The sequence below is a fragment of the Gossypium arboreum genome, chromosome 11, assembly GCF_025698485.1.
Source record: "Gossypium arboreum isolate Shixiya-1 chromosome 11, ASM2569848v2, whole genome shotgun sequence".
In the NCBI taxonomy this organism is placed as follows: Eukaryota; Viridiplantae; Streptophyta; class Magnoliopsida; order Malvales; family Malvaceae; genus Gossypium; species Gossypium arboreum.
In genome coordinates this window covers 126,389,794-126,412,324 of record NC_069080.1, presented here as the reverse complement: position 1 = coordinate 126,412,324, position 22,531 = coordinate 126,389,794, and the positions used below count along the sequence as shown (strand labels likewise).

Sequence of the window (22,531 nt, the reverse complement as noted above, 5' to 3'; positions counted from 1 at the left end):
AAAAATCAATATTCATGATTAAATCTAATAATTAACAAGGTATGCAAAAATATTTATTTTTTAATAATAATTTTTAATATTTTTCTGCACTAAAAATATAAAATATAATTAGTTAAATAAAAGTTAGAATATTATCTAACTCGTTTTTCTTTTGACTAATATTATTTTATAGTAATCAATTTAATAAAAATTTCAACGTTGCAATCCTCGACAATAGCGGTAACAACTTGACCGCCTATAAACATATTATTATTTATAGTAAAAATATCACACCAAAATATATATATATATATATATAATTAGATCGACAGTGTTCACAAGTATACAAATCAAATTATAATATAGTAAAGTTTACAAAGAAACATTGGTAAGTATTACGAGTACCATACTCAAGGAATTGAAGATTGAAAAATTATTATTAAATTAAAAATAATTACTAATCTAATTCGGTCATGAATTAGTAGTGTAAGTTCAAAATAATAGATTTATTAAACTAATTAAATTATTAAATCTAAATTAACCTAATGAACTTTTTATTCCTAGTGTTGACAATGCAAGCCTCTAGCATATGATTAATTAAATCCCTAATTAATAAATAAAATATTAACTAATTTTAGAATTCGGATTTTAATATGAATTAGCTATTAATTAACTAATATTACCTCCCGACCTCACTTTCTCAATCAAGATAAATTGCGATTTAGTCGATTTAACTTATCTCTTGATCTTTTCTCCCCATGATAATTTCCTAGGACTGTCACAGTTAGAATAACGTGTGTCTAATTAATCAACTTATGCAAGATATAAATAAAGCACAATAATTATCCTAAAATTTCATACAAACATTAGTTAATCAGGCTAATGAAATATAAATTTCATGCAAACATTAGTTAAAATTTCATACAAACATTAATCTAATTAATTTCTAAGAAAGATGAAAGCGTAATTCACATTAAAAACTGTTCATTTACTCATGTTCCAATAATCTTTCATCAAATCCGGCTCAACCCAAATATGTTTTCCTCTAAATCTGCTGCTGCTGCTGATATGATCAAAGCAAGGACATACGATGTTTTCCTTAGCTTCAGAGGTAAGGATGCTCGTGATGGTTTCGTGAGTCATTTGTATAAAGATTTGTGTCGAAAGAATATCCAAACTTTTATAGACGATGAGGAGCTTCGAAAAGGAGATGAAATTTCAGGGGCACTGTTGACGGCCATTCAAGGATCCAGGGTTTCAGTCATTGTTTTCTCCAAAGACTACGCTTCTTCCAAATGGTGCTTGGCTGAGCTGGTCAAGATCATGGACTGCAACAAATGCGTTGTTCCTGTATTTTACGGTGTAGACCCAAGAGATGTACGGAACCAAAGAGGGAGTTTTGCAGATGCATTTGCAAAGCATGAAGAAAATTTCAAGCATGAGCTTGAAAAGGTGAAAACCTGGAGAAGTGCTTTGACTGCAGCTGGCAAATTATCCGGTTGGGATTCACAAGTCACTCGGTAATTGCAACTCCTTTTCTTTACATTCAATCCTTTTTTTAAAATATATGCATATATTGATTTGGAAGCAGAGAGATTACACAGACTTTTTTATTTCAAGCAGTGATTCATTTATGCTACCCAGATTCGAGTTGAGGGGCAGATACTTGATATGAAAGACTTAACTTTTCCCCTTTTAAATTTTTTTTTGTCATATATTGAAGGGCCATAATTTTGTAGGCATAGAGAAAAAATAAGAAGAAACTGTTCTTGAACAATGTTATTGTTTGTTGCGTTTACTATACCTTCATACCATTCTCTTTAACTCAAAGTTCATGTATAAGATCTATTGATATATTTATTTTCAAAGAAAAAAGTTATAATTTGAGGATTTAAAAAGGGGTGTAGATAGTGAAGTTTGAATTCTAGATCTGTATTTGAATGTCTTCTTTTTATAAGTTACCCTATGAGTCAATTTAGTTAAACTTGGATTCACTTTATTATTTTTATTTATTTACTTCTCTTTCCTTTTTATTTCTCCTGTAATTTGTTTCTTCATTTAATATATAGGCCTGACTCAATTCTGGTAGATAAAATTGTCGAAGATATAGTCAAGAAATTGAATTGTGGAACCTCAAGCGCTAATTTAGAGGGTTTAGTTGGAATTGAAAGGCGGATGCAGGAAGTTTTGTCATTATTTCAAGACGGATTCCCAGATTTTCGAATGCTAGGCTTTTGGGGTATGGGAGGTATAGGCAAAACTACACTTGCCGACGCCATTTATCACCATCTTTCAGATGGTTTCGAAAGTTGCTGCTTTGTTGCAAACGTGAGAGAACATGATGAACGAAGAGAATTATTCAATTTGCGTCAGAAATTTCATTCAACCATATTAGGAGATGAAAATTTATATATCTCAACGCCCACAATCGGATCAGACTTTCTTAAGGACAGGCTTTCCAATAAGAAGGTTCTGATAGTTTGTGATGATGTGTCAAAGTTAAGCCAACTCGAGTCTTTATTCGGAGGGATCGATCGGTTCGGCCCTGGAAGTCGAGTCATTGTTACCACTAGAAATAAACAAGTGCTTGTCCAGTGTGGCATTGATCTCATTTATGAAGTGAAGGAATTAGATGAAGATGAATCTGTTCAGCTCTTCTGTCAATGTGCTTTCAAAAGCAGTCATCCTATAGAATATCAGTTGGAGCTATCAAAGATGGTTTTAAGTGTTGCTAATGGAAACCCTTTAGCTATTAGACTCATCGGATCCTCTCTTTATGGCAAGACCAAAAGCTACCAGGAAAGTGAAGTAAAGAAATTAAATAAAGTTCCTAAGCAGGACATTCAAGAAGTGTTGAAATGGAGTTTTGATGGACTAGATTGTGAAGAGAAAGAAATGTTTCTTGACATTGCTTGTTTCTTTAAAGGGGAGAATCGAGACTTTGTAACACGGATTATGACTCTGCACATTCGGGAATTGAGAATCTCATTGATAAATCTCTTCTATCTGTTTCACAAAATCTGATAGCAATGCATGATTTATTGCAACAGATGGGTTGGAATATTGTACACAAGGAATCAGCTTTAAAGCCTAAAAAACGCAGTAGGCTGTGGATTCCTGAGGACAGCTATAATGTGCTATCAGAAAACAATGTAAGGACCCTGTTCATTTCCTTCACTTATGTTACCATCACTCTTCATTTTCTTTGGACATATCCATGTCCGACAGTCATGTTTGGTTCTTATTCGAACACATATTTGTATAAAATACATACATGTATATGATAATTATCTTGAGTTCATATTTTGCCTATATCTTGACTCCATATACTGCTCTTGGGTTTAGGGAACGGAAAGGCTCACTGGCATTGTACTTGATATGTCCAAACTTCCAAAGTTGGAATTGGAACCGACAGCCATGATGAAGATGCGAAAGCTTAGAATTCTCAAATTCTATCATTCTTGTGGAAGAATCTTACTTTGTAAAGGGCGTTTATCATTTCCTAAGGAACTAAGGTACCTTTACTGGGAGGGATACCCTTTGAGATCTTTGCCCACCAAGTTAGATCTAAGGTACCTAGTTGAACTTGATATGAGGGAGAGCCATCTTGAACAACTCTGGGAGGGAAAACAGGTACTCTTTCTTCTTTTTATATCAATCTATGCCTATTTTCTATATCAACCACTTTGTTATGTTTTCATAATAGCTCTGGGAAAAGACCGTTTCCAATACGACTAGTTTTTAAGTTATTTTTGCATCAAGAAAAGAAGTTATAACATTAATTAATTAGGGTTATGTTTGGTTAAATATTGAATTCAGTTAGAATCTTTGAAATATTTTATTATATGTATATATATGTGATTTTGTTATTTTATTTATACTTAAAAATAAATAATGAAAATAGAGTTTACATGATATTAATTTATGTTAAAATTGATCAAATTTAAATCTATAATTTTATTAATTTATTTAAATTACAAATTATTAGACTTTCATTATTGGAGTAAAGAAAAATATTTATTGTTAGTAAATTTCATAATATAAAAGATTAATAATTTTTTAATATCTTTAATAATTGGTTGACCAAATTGAATGATAAAGCATTCTATCTCTGCAATTGATTCATAATTAAAAGATAAAAAACTATAAAATAGTAATATATAATAAAATATTATATCTATTTTTGTTTTTTCCTAAGCACATAAGCTATAAACACTAATTGCTCATATACATCAATTGATCGAATATGTAATTTATTAATAACATTCGATCATTTTTTAATTAACTAAAAATATAATTATAAAATAATAACAATAATATAATAATTAATTTATAATTTAAACGCATATAGAAAAGTAATGAGACTACCGAGGTAACACCATAATTTAAACTTCTATGTCAAATTGAGCTTGAATTTAAAAGGAAATCAAAATTTGAGCGATGAGTTGGAATGGAGCTCAAACCTGTTGCTTCTACTACTCAAATATACCATTTTGTTGCACTTTCTTGATATTTAGGTCACATCTGTTGCATTATAGTCCTTCAACGTACACAAATTTATCAAACGCTATGTTCTGATGCATGCAGGATTTAGTAAATTTGAAGGTCATCACTCTCATCTCTTCTAAGAATCTTGTAAGAATTCCGGACCTCTCAAGTGCCACAAATCTTGAAAAGATAGACCTTTGTGGGTGTTCTAACTTGCGTGAGCTTCCTTCATCCCTTCAACATCTTGAGAAGCTAACTCTTTTGAATTTCAGATATTGTGAAAATCTTAGATCTCTACCTAGCTTTTACAAAGCCACATCCCTCACCGAACTTTATCTTAAATGCTGCTCAAATCTGTATAGTTTTCCAATAATCATGGACACCATGGAGAGTTTGAGGCATCTTTCTTTAAGCGGAACGGCTTTGAAGGAATTACCATCCTCAATTGAAAACCTTATTGGTCTTAAGCAATTGAGATTGAAAAACTGTGAAAACCTTGTTTGCCTTCCTGACAGCTTTTATAAATTGAAATCTCTCGAGAGATTCGATCTTAAAGGTTGCTCAAGATTGGAGATTTTCCCAGAAATCATGGACATCATGGAGATGTTGATAGAACTTGATTTAGGTGGAACGGGTTTGAAAGAATTACCATCCTCAATTGATAATCTTATTGATCTTAATCAATTGAGATTGAAAAACTGTGAAAACTTTGTTTGCCTTCCTGACAGTTTTTATAAATTGAAATCTCTCAAGAGATTCAATCTTAAAGGTTGCTCAATATTGGAGATTTTCCCAGAAGTCATGGACACCATGGAGATGTTGAGGTATCTTGATTTAAGCGGAACGGCTTTGAAGGAATTACCATCCTCATTTGGCAATCTTATTGGTCTTGAGCAATTGAGATTGAAAAACTGTAAAAAGCTTGTTTGCCTTCCTGACAGCTTTTATAAATTGAAACCTCTCGAGATATTCAGTCTTAAAGGTTGCTCGAGATTAGAGATTTTCCCAGAAGTCATGGATACCATGGAGATGTTGTGGGATCTTGATTTAAGCGGAACGGCTTTGAAGGAATTACCATCCTCATTTGGCAATCTTATTGGTCTTGGGCAATTGAGATTGAAAAACTGTAAAAAGCTTGTTTGCCTTCCTGACAGCTTTTATAAACTGAAATCTCTTAAGACATTCACAGTTCAAGGTTGCTCGAGATTGGAGATTTTCCCAGAAGTCTTGGACACCATGGAGATGTTGAGGGATCTTGATTTAAGCGGAACAGCTTTGAAGGAATTATCATCCTCATTTGGCAATCTTATTGGTCTTGAGAAATTGATATTGGACCACTGTGAAAACCTTGTTTGCCTTCCTTACAGCTTTTATAAACTGGAATCTCTTAGGAGACTTGATATTTGTGGTTTTTCAAATCTAGTTGTAAAAAACTTGTTTACTACCGTTGGAGGAAAACCAGTGAAGCAGAAAGGTCTCCATGGGTTATCCTTATTGCACATATTAGATTTATCTGAAAGCAATCTTGAGAACTTGCCCACAACCATCAAACAATTTTCTTGCTTGGAAGTGTTAATCTTGAGGAAATGCAAGAGACTAAAATCATTACCAGAGCTTCCACCAAGCGTGGAACATTTAGATGCACATGACTGTACTTTATTAGATGATGTCTCAAGCATTAAGAAGCTTTTTGAGCAAGCACTATTTTGTCAGGATATAGATGCAGATGAGGGCCCTTCATTGATGTTGGTGTTCACCAACTGCTTCAAACTGGGCGAGAAAGGTGTGGGGAATGATATAGATGTAGATGACAGCACTTCAGTGTTTTGTAAATACTTGGGTTGGCTATTCACCAACTGCTTCCAACTGGATCAGAATGCTGCGAGCAGTCCTGAAACACCAAAGTTGGAGATGCTATTTGAGCAAATGGTCACTATACTAAAAGATTATCATCAGGTCAGCTTCTTCTTCTATATATATCTTCAATCTGGCAAATGGAGCTATATGCTGAATAATCAATCATGTTTCTAATAATTGTAATCAAACAGACACCCCCAGAAAGCAAAAGAAGAATTAAGATTGTTACATGCGTCCCTGGAAGTGAAATTCCGGAATGGTTTGATTTCAAAAGCTTAGGATCTTCCATAAACATCCAATTGCCTTCAGAGTGGTGCTCTAATAATAGCAGGATAAACTTTCCATGTTTCGTTGCTTCTGTTGTTGTTTCATTCCCAGACTCTTATAATGGTATGGAATTCGACATTAATTGTGAATGTCATCTGAAATCCTGTAATGGCGATAATCAAGACCTTAGCTGTTCTTTCTCCTTTTGGTTTGAAACCGGATGTTCAGATCACTTGTTCGTCTTATATGATGATTTCGAAGTTTGGGATTTTGTTAAAAGTGAGGCACCAAGCAAGCGTTTTTACAATCAGGCTTCCTTTAGTTTCTACTTTTGTCTTGATGGGCGGAATCAGTACAAATACAAGATAAAACAGTGCGGGGTTCATCTATTATTTGGAAATTAAGGGATCAAAGTATAAGAGCTCAATGATGCTTTATCCCCATTTTTGTTATTTCATCTATACTGAATTTCAAACCCTAATTATGTTTATTAAATATTTATCATTGGTTTTATTTATTATTGTAACTGATTTTTATTAATGTTTATTTTCCACTCAAATTTTAATATCAAACCGGTCCGAGCTTATTATTTTTTTAATTTTTTAAACCGATCAATAAGCCAAATGTTGGCACTACTATTGAATAAATCTATGCCATTTCTTAATTACGGGCAATTTTGAGAGTCTTTTATTTTTAAAATCTTTTTTATATAAAATCAGTAAAGATCTCATACATAATGAGATAAACATTATATTTTTAAATATTTAATTTTATTATTTCAGCCAAAACTTTATATAAATATATATGTTTTACGTATTCCTTTCCCTTCACATCAGTAATTATATGGCATTAAAATTTTAATAAATTTTGAAACACTACTATTTAATTTAATAAATTCTGAAATATTTTGTATATTCATATCGTTAAATCATTTGATATAATAATTTAAAAGGGTAAAATAGAGAAAGAATTTGTAAATTTGATATTGTTAAATCATTTGATATCTGAATTGAATTATCGTCTTAAAAATTATATTTTTTGCCTGATATATTATAAACCCGATCTGATTCAATAATTCGAGTTTATTATTTATTTATTTATTTTAATTAATATTAGCATATATTTATAACTTAATTTAAATAAAAATATTTTTATCACAAAATAAGAATTTGCGTTATTGGCTCAAAGTTTTCAAACTGATTCAAATATATCATATTTAACAGATAGTGAGTAAAACTCGATTCGATTAGAAAAAATCGAAAAAATTGTTGAATTTCGAGCTAATCAAATTGAGTTATTCGAATTATTCAAGTCAATTCGAAATAACTTGATTCGATTTTTGAATTCGACTCGAGTTAAATTTTATAATTCAAATAATTCAAATAATTCGAATAATAGATTGATGTAAATATCATTTTGGTCCTTATCAACTGTAAAAATAAGTCAATTGGTCTCTCTCTCAACAAAAATTACAAAATAATTCAAAATAATTTTCAAAAATTCAAAATATTTATAAAATTTTCAAAATTTATATTTTTAAAAATTATAAAAGTATATAAAAAGTTAAAATTTTAAAATTTAAAATTTTCTAACATAATAATTTTGGAGACATAATTAATTATTCAAATTTATCATACTCAATTATTTTAGTTTTTTTTATTTTGCTTTGAATTTTAAAAAATATATATGGTTTCAAATTTATGTGCTTTAACATGTAATTAGTTATACTTGTAACAATATTTTTATTTGGTATGTTTAATTTTTAATTTAACTCGAATAATTTCATTCGATTCGACTCAACTCGATTCAAAAAAATATCAAATTGAGTTAGGATGATAAAGTAGGACTCATGAACTCGATTAACTCAAATTTTTTTTATTCTATCCGATCGAATGCACATCCCTAGATCCCACTATGTAATTTCTATGAAAGTCTTTAAAAAAAGAAGAAGAAGAAGAAGAAAATTCCACAAAAGGAAAAAAAGAAGAAGCAAGTATTGGTCTCTGTCTCTTTCATTAGTAATTGATGCCTATCCTTTTGCTTAGAAAAATTAGAATGATTTTAGATATTCGCTATAAGGAAAACAAATATATATAATAATTTTATTTAATACTATACAATAAATTATATAAATATGACGTATTTAATAAATAATAAATCTCACTCTACAAAAAAGATTTCCTCTTTATATGAGATAGAATATTTAAGTGAAGAAAATAAAATTCAGCCTACTGATCTTTTTACTGTAAATCCATATGCTGCATATAAAAAATCAGCATTTTCTCCTGTAAAGTCTATTAGAACCTTGATCAAAGGCTTTACTAAACAAGTAAGGGAGTATATTCAAGCCTCACGATTTGATAGCTATCTCATTTCTGCGGCTTCACCAGAATAGTTCGTTACATAAAATTAGTAATAAAAGTGAAAAGGAGTCAAAATATTTAAAAAAATTATTATGAAATAAACCAAATCATTAATCAAAATGTTCCTTTTAAAGGTATAATGACTTTTTTCACCATTAAACTTTATTGAAATTTTATTTTAGCTCTCCATTTTATTTTTTGTCTCTTTCAGCCATTAAGCTTGTATTTTTTTCTAGCCCTGGATGAAAAAGTTAATATTTGTTAACTATGATGATGTGGCATCTACGTGAATGACATGTCAACATTTAACAATTTTAAAAATTTTAAAAATTTTAAAAAATATTTTTATAAATTTTATACTTTTTAAATAGTTTTAATTTTAAGTTTAAAAAATAATTTTCTAATTTTTTGAAATTTTAAAATTTAAAAAAAAATTAGTTAAATGCTAACGCATCATCACACATCTGCCACATCTGTAAAGTTAAAAAGATCTAACTTTTTAATTCATTTTGGAGTGATTTGACAAAGAATGCAAGTTAAAAAGCTAAAAAGGAGAAAAATTAAATGGAGGATTAAAATAATATTTTTTTGTAAAATTGGAGGACAAAAAGTCTTTATGCTTTTTTTTTATTTAAATTCTATACGTTTGATTTAAGCTTGTAAATTTTCTTTTGATTATGGTTTTTTAATTGTTAAATATCTTTTGAGATAAAAATAATATAAAAGAGGTCTTAAAGCTGGATTGATATTCAGGAAAAACAAATAAACCATGTTAATGTAATACTTTTATTTTATTTTATTTTATTGTATCAGCATAAGAATATTAATTTTAATATTTAGTGTAAATACATATTTACTTGATTGGCTCATGTATACCAATAAAATTAAACATATAATATAATTGATGAGGTTTTAGCCAAAAGTGTTATTAAATGTAGGTTAAAATATGTTCAAGTTCGTATATTTAGAATTTAGTTCATTTTTTATTTTAAGTAATTTAGTCTCTCTAATTTTTAGATTTAAAATGTACGTCTAATTTTAACTACCATGTGAGATTTTTTTCAAAAAATCGCACTAGTGAATTTAACAAATAATAATAATAATTGTTGTAGATCTGAATTTTAAAATATGAAAAATAAATAGACTAAATTTCAAATATATAGTATAATGACTTGAAACATTTATAATTTTGATATTGTAAATTTAAGGTTAAAATATGCTTCAAGGATCAAAATAAAATATAAAAGGACCAAATACAAATTTTAATTTTAAGAAAAATAAATGCATGGTATTTAGAAAAATTCGAAAAATCGAGGGACAAACATGCACTTGCGATGCGAGCAAAGGTTAAAACAGTTGTCTATTTGATTTCCAAAGAGAGGGCCAATTAAGCTTTGGGTAAACAACCCTTTTAACGGAAGTTAAAAGATGAGTGACAAAATTTTAATATTTTGATAATTTCAATAACAATTATGTAATTTTTAAGAGTTGAATGTTTGAAATACAATTTTAATCAAAAATTAAGGACAACTGGTGTAATTTACCCTTCATTTCAATTTGTTGGAGGCTCGTGCAATTATTTTCAATGTGTAAGGTCCCACACGCTTGAGTAGTTGATATACAGTGGGAAGTATGGCTATAAGTTTCTAAGAGTAATTAACTTTAAAAAGTGGCTTTACTCATAATCCAATAATCTTCCATCAAATCCGGCGGAACACCCATATGCTTCCTTCAACATCTTCTTCTTCTGCTGCTGCTGCTGCTGATATGATCAAAGCAAGGACATACAATGTTCTCCTTAACTTCAGAGTCGAGGATACTCGTAATGGTTCCGCAAGTCATCTATACAAAGATTTGTGTTGATGAAAATCGAAATTTTTATAGATGATGAGGACCTTCGAAGAGGAGATGAAATTTCACGAGGTTTGTAAATGTAACATTCTTTGCTCGAGTTTTAACTATAAATTTAGATAAATATTGTTACAAAGAATATCAAAGAACAAAAAAGAATTAAAGCAAAAATAAGTCTTATTAATTTATTAAATCAAACTTCAATAAAATTTTTAACTAGAAAAGAGAGAAAGGATTAATTCTAAGTCTTCCGAAATCTTAACCTAATAATGTAAAAATATAAGGCAAAAGTAATATAAAAAACAATAAAAGTGTTCTTAATTAAATAAAGCAGAGATTTTCAATAATATCTTAGTAATTTTCAGGTCAAACTTTAAGGGCGTTTTTGGTACCTTTCTGATATTTTTGGGCCTCAGAGACAAATCCCTGGAGACCAATTGGTTGGGTGGGATCACTTGTTTTTGTGATGACAATGCTAAAGTTAGCTGGTTTGTGGGAACTCAGGCATCAAACAAATGAGGCCTAGTTTAGATTCTGCCCACTTGTTTGCAAGGGGGATTGGTCTCAATGCATTTGTGGTGAGGTAAAGCTTTGTGGAGTTCATGTATCATTTGCAAAGGACGAGGCAGAGGTACAACCACCTAACAGTTTCAACTATCAAAGCTGAATCCTGCTTCAAGCTTAGGTTATTATTTCAACCGAAGAGTTTTTAAATTCTTTTTGGACTTAATTCGTTGATTCAATTTCATACTTTATTCCTCTACTCTAACATTGTTAAAATGTGATGACATGAAACTGGCAATTAAAGAGCATGACCATAAGCATTAATAAAAATAAAAATATTTAAAAATATATAAATTTATAAAAAATATTAAAATTATTTAACATTAAGAATGGATCTGAACAAATATTTGTCTAGATTCAAATGCACTTGGACTCTAATTTATTTGAATTTATTCTAAATGTGTTTTAAAGCAATATTATATATTTTAATTTTTATAAAATGTCAAGTTTTTATATTATTATTATATATATTTAAACTGATGAATTGATGCAGTTCGAGTTTATAATGTTCGGTTTAATTTCAAATTGATGTACGAAAGTGTAGTTCTGTATTAGAATAAATGGATCATTTCTTAAATATAATAATTATAATTATAAGCATAATTTTAATTTTTTAAAAATTATTAATTTTATAATATTTTATTTATAAAAGAAATAATTATAAAAACAATCAATTATATATTTGATAGTTACGAATTTAATTAATGATATTGACATATTGCAAAAACTTAATTTTTTTAAAATATATAATGACCCAAATATAATTAATTAAAATTATTTTATGCTGCACACGAAGTTAACTTTCGGTGGTACAAAGATTCCTGACTCCAAGTAAAGTAGAATGGGTAAGTTTCTAAGAATGGGTAGTTTTCAAAAGATGTAAGCTTTTTTAACATTAAAACCGTTTATTTACTCGTTTTCTATTACTCTTTCATCAATTCTGGCTGAACCCAAAATAAAATTGAAATGGAGTCTTGATATTAAGATTAAAATTATTATGAAATCAATTATTTTATTAATCAAAATATATTTTAGCATAATGATTTATTAAAGTTAATAAAATTCATTTTGTATTTATTTTAGAGTGATTTGACGAATATCACAAATTTAAAAGTTAAAAAGATTGAAAATAAATAAAATACTAAAATAATATTTTTATAAAATTAGAAGGTTAAATAAATCATTATATTTATATATTTTTAAACTCATTTAAGTTTGATTTTAATTTGTTGTACTTAATTTTATTTTTAAATATCTTTTGAAATTAAAAATAATATAAATATAAAAGAAATTTATTTAACTTGCGAGCGAAGTTAAAACAATATAATTGGTTTCCAAGGACTAGACTTTGAATTTGCTGGAGAAGTCGTACAATTATTTTTAATGTGAATGTCCCACACGCTTTTGCGGTGTAAAGTAGTGCTCTGCCTACAACTTTCTCAGGGAGAAGCAAATGTAAGGGTAATTCACTTAAACAATAGCTTTTCTCGTAATCCAATAATATTTCATCACAATCTCCGTCCTAACTCCTTTGATTCGTCGAATCTCCCTCCTTCTCGGATGTATACTCGTTCAGTTTAGGTGGGAGTTCATCCCAACATTCAGACTGTTCTTCTTTATAATCTCAATTCTATTGATTTGTCGAATTTTCGTACAATTAATTTAATTTAGATAATTTATACACTGACTTATAAAAATCGATATTCATGATTAAATCTAACAATCAACAAGGTATGTAAAAATATCAATTTTTTCTTTAATAATAATTTTTTATATTTTTCTGGATTAAAAGATATAAAATATAATTAGTTAAATAAAAGTGAGAACACTATCTAACTCGTTTTTCTTTGACTAATATTATTTTATAGTAATCAATTTAATAAAAATTTCAACGTTTCAATCCTCGACAATTGTGGCAACAACTTGACTGCCTATAAACATGTTATCATTTATAGTAAAAATATCACACTAAAAATATATTTAATTAAATTAGTGATGCCCACAAGTGTACAGATCAAATTATAATATAGTAAAGTTTACAAAGAAATATTGGTAAGTATTCGAGTACCATACCCAAGGAATTGAAGATTGGAAAAATTATTATTAAATTAATTATAGAAAATAATTACTAATCTAATTCGGTCATGAATTAGTAGTGTAAGTCCAAAATAATAGATTTATTAAACTAATTAAATTATTAAATCTAAATTAACATAAAGGATTTTCTTATTCCTAGTGTTGACAATACAAGAATCTAGCCTATGATTAATTAAATCCCTAATTAATAAATAGAATATTAACTAATTTTAGAATTGGGTTTTAATATGAGTTAACTATTAATTAACTAATATTACCTCCCAACTTCTAATAATTGATCGATTGGTTGATACTCGTTTATCTCCTGACCTCACTTTCTCAATCAAGATTGACTACAATTTACTCGATTCAACTTATCTCCCAATCTCGTGTCCCTTATGATAATTTCCTAGGGTTGTCACACCTAGAGTTTTATAACATGTATCTATACTAACTATGTAGCACCCCAAACCCGGCCCAGAAGTTATGGCCGAATCCGGCATGCCACATCAAAAACGTTAAAAAAAAATTTCCATTCTAAGTCCGAAAAATCGTACTTGATGTTCAAAAGATTAATTCATTAAGGGTTAAGGTGAATGGAAGTCATGCACCGTAGGAAACCGGAAAAGAGGTGGTGAGTCCATCGGATCGCTTAAGTACCAAGCTCCTTCGGATCCAATCTTAGACATGCATACCGCCATTGCCACACCTTAACGTCATGGATATTTCTAGAAACCGATTCGATTAAGTCATTTTTAGGAAAAGTGATTAATTTTGGAAAATACTTTCATTGCGGAAGCTTTGCTTGTTGTCGTGTTATTTTGAAATCAACTGTTGTTTTTGAAAACGCCCTAAAGCTATCCAATTTCAACAGTTAAAATAAGTATTACCTATCTTAGTAATACATATTAAAACCATCAAAATAAATAAGCGGCCTTATTACATTTAAAAGCCCAAAACCTCAAACGTAATTAAAAGGATGTCCAGTTCACGGAAGAAAATCAAACTTTCGAACGGTGGCCACTCCGAATTACCTCACGACTCCAAGCCCACTATGGTTGGGGATTTCTGCGTGGATGAAAATAAAAGGGGTGAGTTTGGGAAACTCAGTGTGTAAGGAAAACCCATTCAAAGCCCAAGTCACTCAAGCCTATTGGGCCTAAGCCTATTCAGTAATAAAGGGTACTGGGCGAGCCCTTTTAGATTACAATAAACGGGCCTTAGCCCTTATTCAGATAACAAGATGGCCCATAGGCCCATTTCAAAATACATGCAACATCAAGAAACATATGCAAGCCCATTTGGGAGACTACTCAACCCACCAACCACTACACTCCACCCGTACCAGCCATACACTCCATGTGGGGAATAGCTCAACCTACCCAAATTTAACACTCCACGATTCTGCACCTTTTTGCTGCTCGATTAACAAATAAATTGAGGCAAAGCCTCCAAGACGTGGACAAGCCACTTTCAAGACTTCCTCCGTCAATATCCCAGTCCATGTATCGATAATAACAACATGGCATGCAGTAAATAACAACATCAAACATGCATTTAGGTCAAATTAACCCTAGGGGTATTTGGTAATTTATCTCTTAGGGTAAACGTAAATTTTCCACTTTTAAAGGTATTTCAGTAATTTATCTATTTTAGGGTTTTTCATGCATATTCCTACTTTTCACGTACTAACAGAATCACGTACTAAGGGTTCTTACCGAATTGGGCCCGTTGGCCCATCATTCCAATTTTGGCCCATTAAGCCCAAAAATATCGAGGGCACAGAAATCATGCACTTTGCAGTCCAAACATTGCAGATTACCAAAAACATTAATCGATTTACCTCACGAGCATTTGCACACTCGCAAATCTACAAAATACCGGTTTTCGGCATTTCGGCTTTTCGACTTTTGCCGATCTAGACTAAGAAAGAGGGTGTTAGTTATACACTGCTTATGACGATATCTTGATTTAGATCCACACATGAACCGCCTACAATTGGATTACTAACACGTTAATCTAACTATTCAAATACAAACTACGATTAACCCCTTACAATATTCGGCCAACCACACTTACAGATCATAGTAAGCTTATAAGAAAACAATAAGCAACTCATTAACAAATTTTTGTCAATGTTTACCACATAATCATAATTTCACTGCAAGCTGTCTTCCTGAGCAACAGTCACTAAATTATTTATAACTGGAGCTACGAAACTCCAAATCAAGTGCCGTTAATTTTCCCTGAAAATAGACTCATATATCTTTTATCCATAAAATTTTCAGAATTTTTGGTATGGCCAATCAATACCAGATTTTTCTCAAAGTTTCCCATGTTTCACTGTTTGACTAATCTGACCACTCTTCATTACGAATCAAATTTCTCATTCTACAGAATTCAAAATATGTTCTAGTTTATTCCATTTGAAACTATACTCAATAAGCTTTAATTACATAATTTATTAAGCTTCTAATTCTTCTCCCACAATTTATGGTGATTTTTCAAAGTCACGTTACTGCTGCTGTCCCAAGCAGATTTATTACCAAATCACTCTTTCACACCTAACTTGCATGCTTGTTATTTAAACATGTATATCACCAATCAATCATTACATATCTATGATTTTACTTAAGTATAATCTCCATTTCATCATTTTAAAGCACAACATGTTAGCTGATTTTTCCCTTTAACATCTAAGGCACATGCATGCTCATTTGTTTGGCTCAACTTCACCTATCTTCCATTTTTCATCAAAAGAACATGAAACAACAACCATTTCCTTCATTTTAATTCATGACTAAATGCTCACAACACAACTAAAAATCAAAATATACTTCAAGAGTTAAGGTAGAATCAAGAAGAACTCATGAACCTCAAAATAGAAGCAAGGTACCAAGAACTTACCTTCAATTTTCCTCCTCCTAATGACCGAATACTCAGGAGCTTTCTCCTCTCCTTTCTCTTCTCTAACTTTCAGCTATGATGAACAAAGATGGACAAAACTTTGTTCTTTTCAACCCTTTTTCTTTTAATAAAACTTCATATTTCATCCATTTAATTCTTTAATACAAAAGACATGAAATTCTTATCATGAAACATTTACCTAACCCATTATCATGAAACATTTACCTAACCCATTATCATGGAACATTTACCTAACTTATTATCATGAAACATTTACCTAATCTATTATCAATTTGTATCAATTTGTACCATAAATTATGGATATCAAGTGTACATTTTGTCTACAACAACATGATGGCTGGCCACTTCATGTAAAATGGGAGGTTTGTCATGCAAATCCTCCTATTTTGCACTCCTATTTATTTGGCCACTTCAATTTAGCCTATAGCATTTTCAAACATTTTCACATAGGTTCTATTTCATAATTTCACCCCCTTTTTCTTATGGAACAAAAATTAACTGAAATTGGCAGGTTCTATCTTATGCTTGGGCTTTCTAGAGGCCCACTAACATAATTAAACCTATGCCAACATTCACATGATTCCCGAAAATTGGGGCGTTACAACTCTACCCTCCTTAAAGAAATTTCGTCCTCGAAATTTACCTAATCAAACAGATGAGGGTATTGCTTTGTTGCATCGTCTCTTCGGCTCCCAAACTCGAAGTTTCCCTTCCTTAACTTGTTAAAACGAGCGACCAAAGACTCATCGTTCAACTGTTTTCCTTAATCGATCCACCCAGGTTGGCCTCACTTACAACTCATAGCAGACTTCCATCATCATACGACTCAGACGAGCAAACATTGCTTTCGGATCGAGATCAAGACTACGACTTAGAGCATCGGCTACCACATTAGCCTTGCTTGGGTGATACTCGATCGAATAGTCATAATCCTTAAGCAACTCAATCCATCTCCTTTGCCTAAGGTTCAGCTCCTTCGAGTCAACAAATACTTAAGACTCTTATGGTCGGTGTATATAATGCACCTTTCTCCGCACAAGTAATGTCTTCAAATCTTAAGTGCAAATATCATGCGCCAACTCTAAATCATGAGTCAAATAGTTTCTCTCATGAGGCTTAAGCTATCGTGATGCATATGCAACCACCTTACCCTCTTGCATTAACACGCAGCCCAAACCCACGTGAGATGCGTCCACTGCACACGATAAAATCATTCCTGCACTCAAATGAATTAACACAAGTGCTTCATCGAACTTTCTTCAACTTCTCAAAAGCTTCCTGCTGCTTCTCACTCCATACAAACGGCACTCCTTTCCTTATGAGTTTTGTCAGAGGTGCTGCCATCACAGAAAAACCTTCCATAAACCTTCAGAATATCCTCGCCACCCTAGAAAACTCCGTATTTACGACATCGACCTAGGCGGCGTCCACTCCAAAATTGCTTCAATTTTCGAGGTCCACCTTAATCCCTCACAGAGACCACATGTCCTAAGAAGGTTACCTCCTCAACCAAAATTCACACTTGTTGAACTTCGCAAAGAGTTCCTTCTCCCTTAATACTTACAGCATTATACGAAGATGCTCATCATGTTTCGTTTCAGTTTCAGAATATACCAGGATATCGTCAATAAAGACGACTACAAATTGATCTAAAAATGGTTGGAACACATGATTCATCAGATCCATAAACGCTGTAGGAGCGTTCGTTAGTCCAAATGGCATAACCAGAAACTTGTAATGACCATACCGAGTCCTGAATGCCGTCTTATGGATATCTGACTCCTTAACCCTTAACTGATGATAACCAGATCGAAGGTCGATCTTAGAAAATACAGAAGCTCCTCTAAGCTGGTCGAACAGATCATCAATCCTTGGCAGTGGATACTTATTCTTAATCGTCAGTTTGTTCAACTGGCGATAATCAATGCACATCCGTATCGTACCATCCTTCTTTTTCACGAATAGCACCGGTGCTCCCCATGAAGACACGCTTGGCCTAATAAAGCCCCTATCCAACAACTCTTGAATTTGAACATTTAACTCTACTAACTCCTTCGGTGCCATCCTATACGGTGCTATAAACACAGGCGCCATTCCAGGCAACAAATCTATTCCAAACTCAACTTCTCGGTTCGGAGGCAATCCTGGAAGCTCCTCCAGAAAAATATTTTGGAATTCCTTTACGGTCCTAACCTTATCCACTGTCAGTCCCTCCTCTTCTGACTGACTTACAAATGCCAAATAGACCTCACAACCTTTCCGAATCCACTTTTCGGGTCTTAATGCCAACACCACATTGGACAAATAATCCCTTCGCTCACCTATCACCATAACCTCCTCATCCTTTGTGGTCCTTAACACCATTCGTTTAGCAGCACAATCCAGAGTCGCTTTATGCTTAACAAGCCAGTCCATTCCCAAAATGAGATCAAACTCTCCGAATGGTAACTCCATCAGATCTCCAGGGAAAATCTTACCTTGAGTTTCTAAGGGTACATTCCTATACAGTTTGTCTACCCTAACCGAGTGACCCAAAGGACTTAGTACAGATACCCCACTCACAATCTCCTCAAAGCAGTCCAAGTTGTCCATAATCCGTTCTGTAGCCTCCAACCAATATTCTACTACATTCGGGGCTATACCAGACTCGCCCCTAAAGATCTCCGCTCTGTTTGCCCGAAGTCGTTCATAAATAGATCCCCGAACTCTATTACCCGTACTTGCCCCGGTAACCCTTTCCAGAACACGAAGCATTGCTTGTGACATGGCATCATCCTCGGCACCGCGGTCATGAGACTCTACCTCTATTGCCGGTGGTACCGGTGTATCCACCGCCGGCATATGTCCCGAAGACGAAGATCTCGCTCGAGCACTTCCTCGGCTCCGTCCACGGCCTCTTATACTCATATCGTATTATCTTGATTACGAATTTTTATGCATCAATTAATATTCCAGTGTTTATTACAGATGTTTTATGAATCGACATAGTTCGAGTTTGTTTTCGCAGAATCGAAGTCTAGCTACGCTTCAATCTCTTATCAGATTTTCCTATGGTTTCAGTATCATCCTATCTAGAGTGTCCTAGTAGGGTTTCAGTACAGACAGATAATTCAGGAAAATATTCAGAAAAGTTCAGAGTAATACTTACAGACTTGAGCTGGAGATTCGGAATGCCACCTTCTAAAGATCTGAATTTTGAAAATCAAGTTTTTCGCATTCTTTATAAAATTTTCGCTTTCGAAAATCTTTGTTTTTGTAAACCCATTCCACAGCCGAGTTGTTGCAACCTAGGCTCTGATACCACTAAATGTAGCACCCCAAACCCGGACGAAAGTTATGGCGAATCCGCATGCCACATCAAAACGTTAAAAAATTTTCCATTCTAAGTCCGTAAAAGCGTGCTTGATGTTCAAAAGATTAATTCATTAAGGGTTAAGGTGAATGGAAGTGTGCACCGGTAGGAAACCGGAAAAGAGGTGGTGAGTCCATCGGATCGCTAAGTACCAAGCTCCTTCGGATCCAATCTTAGACATGCATACCGCCATTGCCACACCTTAACGTCATGGATATTTCTAGAAACCGATTCGATTAAGTCATTTTTAGGAAAAGTGATTAATTTTGGAAAATACTTTCATTGCGGAAGCTTTGCTTGTTGTCGTGTTATTTTGAAATCAATCTGCTTTTTTTTGAAAACGCGCCTAAAGCTATCCAATTTCAACAGTTAAAATAAGTATTACCTATCTTAGTAATACATATTAAAAACCATCAAAATAAATAAGCGGCCTTATTACATTTAAAAGCCCAAAACCTCAAACGTAATTAAAAGGATGTCCAGTTCACGGAAGAAAATCAAACTTTCGAGCGGGTGGCCACTCAAATTCCCTCACGACTCCAAGCCCACTATGGTTGGGGATTTCTGCGTGGATGAAAATAAAAGGGTGAGTTTGGGAAACTCGATGTGTAAGGAAAACCCATTCAAAGCCCAAGTCAGCTCAAGCCTATTGGGCCTAAGCCCATTCAGTAATGTGGTACTGGGCGAGCCCTTTTAGATTACAATAAACGGGCCTTAGCCCTTATTCAGATAACAATATGGCCCATAGGCCCATTTCAAAATACATGCAACATCAAGAAACATATGCAAGCCCATTTGGGAGACTACTCAACCCACCAACCACTACACTCCACCCGTACCAGCCATACACTCCATGTGGGAATAGCTCAACCCACCCATTAACACTCCACGATTCTTGACCTTGTTGCTCGATTAACGATAAATTGAGGCAAAGCCTCCAAGACGTGGACAAGCCACTTTCAAGACTTCCTCCGTCAATATCCCGGTCCCATGCATCGATAATAACAACATGGCATGCAATAAATAACAACGATCAAGCGTGCATTTAGGTCAATTTAACCCTAGGGTATTTCGGTAATTTATCTCTTAGGGTAAAAGCGTAAATTTTCCACTTTTAAAGGTATTTCAGAATTTATCTATTTTAGGGTTTTTCATGCATATTCCTACTTTTCACGTACTAACGAGAATCACGTACAAGGGTTCTTACCGAATTGGGCCGTTGGCCCATCATTCAATTTTGGCCCATTAAGCCCAAAAATATCGAGGCACGAAATCATGCACTTTGCGGTCCAAACATTGCAGATTACCAAAACATTAATCGATTTACCTCACGAGCATTCGCACACTCGCAAATCTACAAAATACCGGTTTTCGGCATTTCGGCTTTTCGACTTTTGCCGATCTAGACTAAGAAAGAGGGTGTTAGTTACACACCTGTTTGCGACGATATGCTGACGAGATCCACACATGAACCGCCTACAATTGGATTACTAACACGTTAATCTAACTATTCAAATACAAACTACGTATTAACCCCTTACAATATTCGGCCAACCACACTTACAGATCATAGTAAGCTTATAAGAAAACAATAAGCAACTCATTAACAAATTTTTGTCAATGTTTACCACATAATCATAATTTCACTGCAAGCTGCCTTCCTGAGCAACAGTCACTAAATTATTTATAACTGGAGCTACGAAACTCCAAATCAAGTGCCGTTAATTTTCCCTGAAAATAGACTCATATATCTTTTATCCATAAAATTTTCAGAATTTTTGGTATGGCCAATCAATACCAGATTTTTCTCAAAGTTTCCCATGTTTCACTGTTTGACTAATCTGACCACTCTTCATTACGAATCAAATTTCTCATTATACAGAATTCAAAATATGTTCTAGTTTATTCCATTTGAAACTAGACTCAATAAGCTTTAATTACATAATTTATTCAGCTTTAATTCTTCTCCCACAATTTATGGTGATTTTTCAAAGTCACGTTACTGCTGCTGTCCCAAGCAGATTTATTACCAAATCACTCTTTCACACCTAACTTGCATGCTTGTTATTTAAACATGTATATCACCAATCAATCATCACATATCTATGATTTTACTTAAGTATAATCTCCATTTCATCATTTTAAAGCACAACATGTTAGCTGATTTTTCCCTTTAACATCTAAGGCACATGCATGCTCATTTGTTTGGCTCAACTTCACCTATCTTCCATTTTTCATCAAAAGAACATGAAACAACAACCATTTCCTTCATTTTAATTCATGACTAAATGCTCACAACACAACTAAAAATCAAAATATACTTCAAGAGTTAAGGTAGAATCAAGAAGAACTCATGAACCTCAAAATAGAAGCAAGGTACCAAGAACTTACCTTCAATTTTCCTCCTCCTAATGACCGAATACTCAAGAGCTTTCTCCTCTCCTTTCTCTTCTCTAACTTTCAGCTATGATGAACAAAGATGGACAAAACTTTGTTCTTTTCAACCCTTTTTCTTTTAATAAAACTTCATATTTCATCCATTTAATTCTTTAATACAAAAGACATGAAATTCTTATCATGAAACATTTACCTAACCCATTATCATGAAACATTTACCTAACCCATTCTCATGAAACATTTACCTAACCTATTATCATGGAACATTTACCTAACTTATTATCATGAAACATTTAACTAATCTATTATCAATTTGTATCAATTTGTACCATAAATTATGGATATCAAGTGTACATTTTGTCTACAACAACATGATGGCTGGCCACTTCATGTAAAATGGGAGGTTTGT

General features: G+C 32.5%; 1 long non-coding RNA gene and 1 pseudogene across 1 annotated transcript; both read left to right on the top strand.

Annotated features, from left to right (window-relative positions):
• Positions 1 to 757: 757 nt before the first annotated feature.
• On the top strand, positions 758 to 7,163 carry LOC108452657 (disease resistance protein RPV1-like; annotated as a pseudogene).
• Positions 7,164 to 10,575: 3,412 nt separating this feature from the next.
• LOC128284228 (uncharacterized) lies at positions 10,576 to 11,555 on the top strand. The gene is made up of 2 exons (XR_008274604.1): positions 10,576 to 10,877; positions 11,171 to 11,555. It is a non-coding gene; the product is annotated as an uncharacterized LOC128284228 (long non-coding RNA).
• Positions 11,556 to 22,531: the final 10,976 nt, after the last annotated feature.